We start from the raw sequence: 5,686 nt of genomic DNA on the forward strand, positions 1-5,686 counted from the left end.
TCCATCTAGAAGCTTACCAGTTCTTGTAAAAATATTTTCATGCTACAGCAGTTATAATTTGCAGAGTCAATATCATAATTCATAAAAAGGTACATTGGTTTTCTACAAGAGACAAAACCAGCTCATTTTCGCACGTATTAATGCATGAGGCCACTTATCAATTTTAAAAGAATTTAATGAGGGAATGGCATTACTTCTGTCTGCCAATGAACTTACAATTCTTTGAAGCATTGAATGCTAATTGCCTAAGTTCTTCCCTTTTCAAGTGAATTTTAAATTAGTGCAACATCAATAACCAGTCGGTCGATTTAGCGTATACTTTGACGTATGAACAGGACTTAGGAGGCGGACTGATATCCACGCAATGCATTCATAGGCGTACGGTAGCATCGGTTTCAATATACCCGACCAATTCATCCGTTGATCCTTCTTGACATAACAGCGTAGTGTCTGTCCTGTTATTTTCGACATAGTTTTTCGTTGAGTTTGAGCGTTTTCAGTACATTCAATGTGCGTGATGCGTTGCTTGAAATATAATATGTATTTATTTGCTACAACCTGACAAAACGAACATTGAGCCCGTTGTTCCATGTCTCGACAGCCCGCAAAAAGGATCAAGGGTATTTCTAGACAAATATGAACATAAAACTCGTTCTGTGTCAACGTTTTCACCTCATGAGAAAACGTAAGCACATGCAACAAACTTAATGCCCAGGGTCATCGTTACCGCATTTCGCTTTTTTACATTAATTGTTGTAGATATCAAGATCGCTTCAGATGTGGCGACGTGGAATTTGTGCCATTGCTTGTCAATATTTCACTTTTTTAGTTTATTTCATTTGAAACAAAACATAACAAATTAATATTTATAGGTAGTTATCTAGATCATTGTATATAGTTTAATAAAAAAATATTGATAGATAAAAGCTGACAGATCTCCACTTTAGTGTAAACAAGAAGTTAGTTTTACCAAAAGCAAGTTAATTCGTTACTTTAAAAGTAATAACAAAACTAAAGCAATGCTAACACATTATTATACAAATCGCCGGTCATAATGACGTTCACGGTTATAAAGGAATGATTAAAAATGCGTGAGTGCAGTATGAACACTTGATAGCGAGTTTGAAAATCTATGAGGCGCTAAAGGCTGAACTTGTTTTTATGGTATCCAATGATAAAAAAGATTGTCATGTTACAAAATTGCTTATAAGTAATACGTAAATCAAATTACCGAAAAATTATTGCAAACAAAATCATAAAGTTTCTATTTCCATTCTACATATCATTTTTAATCTGAAGTGAAATTGTCTATCTATCAATATTTCGATGCCAACGAATATGTGTATATTAGTTGTTTTGCTATAAATCATTTTGTGTAATCTTTCCTTATGCAGAAAGCACTTTTATACGATAACACAATAATATGTGGTCCAAAATCGCATAACTGTATAATGGGTACTTTAGAAATTGATGCATTACGTAGGCCCGGGCAATGGATACGTATGTTATATCCACTGAATTATTAAAACATTTCTAAAAAATAACAATTTTCCATCCGAAATTCCGAATACTATACTAACTAAGAATTGCAGTACAATGTATCTGCAGGTTGCGCTACTGGGGTCATGCACAACTGAATGTGCAAGTGGTTGCTCTGATAGCCGCAACTCAATAACAGGTGAATGCCCGTGCAAGGATGGATATTTTGGCATGGCATGTGGAGGTCAATGTAGTGATGGCTGTAATGGTACATGTAATTCAATTACAGGATAATGTGAATGTAAAAACGGACGTTATAGTTCAGAATTTAATCCTCCAGAATATACATGTTTCGGTCGCTGTCTGAAAGGGTGTCCTGAGATTTGTGATAAATCCAACGGTACTTGTCATGTGGATTGTAAAAATGGGTACTGGGCGATGAATGCTCACAATACTGTGCGTCAGGTTGTGAAGGAGCATGCGATCGAAGAAATAGATATTGTAGGAGTGAATGTAAAGACGGTTATTATGGCTCTATATGCTATTCGTGTGGGCGCGGATGTCCAGGGACATGTAGGAAAACCGATGGATCCTGTCTTTATGAGCACATACATGGTTATCATGGCGTCGATTGTCATTCGAAAAGCTACGGCGGTTGTCCCGTCGAATGCGATAATAATGGTAATTGCCCGTGGAATGTATTGACGGTTATTTCGGTTCGAAGTGCAGAATTACCTGCTGAAAGGGTTGTTTGTAGTAAATTTACATTTTACCGACCGTTCCAAGGCGGTACCTAACAATTCTTGATAAACATACCTATTTTTTATATATATAGTATGTATGCACTCTGCTGTTTGTGGGGTTTTGTGCTCTTCTTCCATGTTTCTTGTTTGTGATTTTATGTCTTTGACGTTTACCCAGTGCCATTAAACCGGGTTTATGTTTAAACTATTTGCTACTTAGCTTGTTTCTGTAGCTTTTCGCATAAATGTTGTGACGCAATATGTCGCAAGACTGATGGTAGATGTCATGTTGCATGTACGGACGGTTGGTATGGAATAGGCTGTTCTGGTTTTTGCCCTGTGTTATAATTATGTGACAAAAAGTGCTAAGTCAGTTGTGATCATATAACTGGACGATGTTTGGAAACCACTTGCGAGAACAACAATTGTGTACATGGACTATGTTTTCCTAAAACGGGAGAATGCATTTACGGTTGTAAACACAATTTCAATTGCCCAACTTGCGACAAATGTACGCCGGGGTATTATAGTGTCCATTGTAACTTAACATGTCCAGGGAGTTGTGTTTCCAATGAATGTTTTGGAATAACTGGTGCATGCCTCTTAGGATGTAAGCCCAGGTTTTCTTGCGTAATATGTGATCAGTGTTCCGTAGGATATTTTGGTATAGACGTTCATGGTGAGGTGTCGTGCAATCACAGCTGCAGTATAAAACGTGTTGACAACATATGCTACCAACAAACTGGAATTTGTGTAAACGGTTGTAAATCTAATTATAATATGTATGGTGCTTTTTGTGACAAACGCTGTCCTGATACATGTTTTAAACGGATGAAAGTAACCTTCACTATTGTAATGATAGCGGAACGTGTATTGGTAATTGTGTAAAGGGCTTCTTTGGGCATGACTGTCTATCTGAGTGTGACGATAAATGTGTTAACAATAGCTGTGACAAAATTTCCGGAGAATGCTTGAACGGCTGTATCTCAGGTTTTCAAAATAATGGGCCAACTTGTATCTTAGGTAAGACTTAAAGTATCGGTTAACAGTATCATCTTAATAAGATTACGTAATTGTGTTACAATATGATAATTGTACGTCTTATTATACAGACATATATTCAATTTAATGACACTACATGCCATTATAAATAACTACGATAAACATTATTCGATCTAAGTGTTATTCACGTTGTCGTTTAATGCACATTGAACTGCCGATACATGTAAGCAAATGGTCGGAATGCTACACTAATATACAATAAAAGTATTTCTTGTAGGATTTTAAGACTGTATAAGCATGACATTTTGCCAAATTTATGTTTTGAGATGATTTATATCTGATCACATCATTCAGTAAATATACTTCCCTTTTAGGACCCGATTCAGAGAACGAGTTAAGTACAACTTCAAACGTTGCTATTGTATCTAGTGTTGTCGGTGCAGTTGCTTTCTTCGGTATCATCGGGCTCGTACTTCTGTTCGTTCTAAAAAGGTAATGTCGCTGTTCGTGCTGGTCACTTTGATATCCGTTCCGTTCGAATTATAGTTTAAACATGATACTGTTTCGTGTAATTTGAATGACACAGATAATACATAAGTTGTTACTTTTATGATTGTGTTTATGGTATGATCGCAAAATGGTTTTAAAGAATCACTTATTAATAACAAATCTGCAAACAATATATTTTGCAAAAACATATTTGGTCATATTCAATACGTGACGTCAGCAGAATAAACACATTCAGAAGCTCGCATCATGTCGTAACAAGTATCAAAAGGCAATGTTTAAATGACGTCGGTAAACGAAACAATGTGTTATTAAAATGTTACAACATATGGACATTGAAGAGGGTGCAAAAGTTAAGTATACATTCGTCGTAAGTTGAGAGTTAAACATGGCTAAATCATTTGACGGATTAATTTCTTGCGTCCCTGATGTATCCATATGTAACACCTTTCCGAAATGTTATTCTAGTTATAACTCCATTTTACAATCAATGTGATTTAACTTTAAAGAAATCTCTTTGCTTGTCAGGGGACAAGAATTTGCATTAACAAACAAACACCTATACGCTACAAATTGTCTTCTAAATGATTGCAATGGCCGCTCGGTTAGATAATTTTAGCGGCCATATCTCAGCCGCCCGTAGGCAGATTTGGACTATCGAGGAAGCGCCGAAAAGGTCTGGATAGTACCTTTCCAACGGTGTCTCGGTGCACTCGCTAAGCCGCTAGGACCCCGGAGATACGGTCGCCGGAGCACTGGCGTGCGCAATTAGGGATCACGAAAATAGGTGACACAATTTTTCTTCAAACCCGGCCCACATCCAACTTTATGGGCACTACATCTAGCTCCGTAGTGTTTAAACGAAACTTACGAGCATAGCCGAAATTTGTCCTTTTAAGTTTAAAAATCTTTACTTATGCTATATAACATGTTTACCTGTAAAAGTATACTTTATTAAATAATTTGCTATCGTTATGTATGAAAGTTTGAGTTACGTTTGAAGAAGGCGCCTCTGTGTATGAAAACGGAGGCTCCAACAGTATCAGATGCAGCACAGCCAGATGCGCATGTATATACAATTTTGGGCGCAAGATCGGACAACGTCACTTACTACGAGTCGCTACAGCATTAGAACCATGCAAAAATAATCAATGATTATAAGCTAAAACCGTCGCTTATTAAGTCAAGCGTATCTCCATAGTGCTTTGTTTGAGTGTATGGTTCCTTGTTGTTTCGACTACATTAATTCATTTTAAAATGAAAACATTATTAGGCCGTTTTCTCTTCTCGAAAAACGTTAGGATAAGTGTAATGTTGAGATATTATAACCAGTGGCCACAAGTTTCAGTGTTTTTGTATTGTTTGTTATTATTAAATCGGTGACATTGTGTGCGTCCCGTTCAGTGAATGTAAAGCGTTTAGACTTGTTCATGTCGAGATGTGATCGTGTTTGGCTTGAAGTTTCTCGCTGCTTTTTCAGTGTATAATAAAATAATAACAATTAGCTATTTTGAAACATGTTAGGTCTGTCTGTGATACGGTTACGCTGTATGTGTCTCGTTGAGTGTCCCATGTGTCCTTGCAATGTTCTTATGAACAGTAATTTAGTTTGGGCTTGTACCTGTAGTTTCCATTGCAATACTGGAACTGGAATATTCCACAAAAACCACAACGAAACTTCATAGTGTAGCCAGACATGGACCAATGATGACATTTGATAGTTGTAACATTTCTGTTGTTGCCTTGTAGCATATTGTCTATTGGTTGATGTTTTTTGGTATTGATCATAGTGCCTTTAATCAAGCTTTTGGTTTATTTTTAGAATATATTTCCATTGTTTCATTACACGGATGGAAGAATCATTGCTGGAAACAGTAATTAAGGCCACACACATTTGGTTTTTCTTCTTCTACAAATAACGGGCGGAAAAAAGGAACGAGCGCGCAAAACAGATC

The sequence above is a fragment of the Mya arenaria genome, chromosome 17 (assembly GCF_026914265.1).
Source record: "Mya arenaria isolate MELC-2E11 chromosome 17, ASM2691426v1".
NCBI classification, from domain to species: Eukaryota; Metazoa; Mollusca; class Bivalvia; order Myida; family Myidae; genus Mya; species Mya arenaria.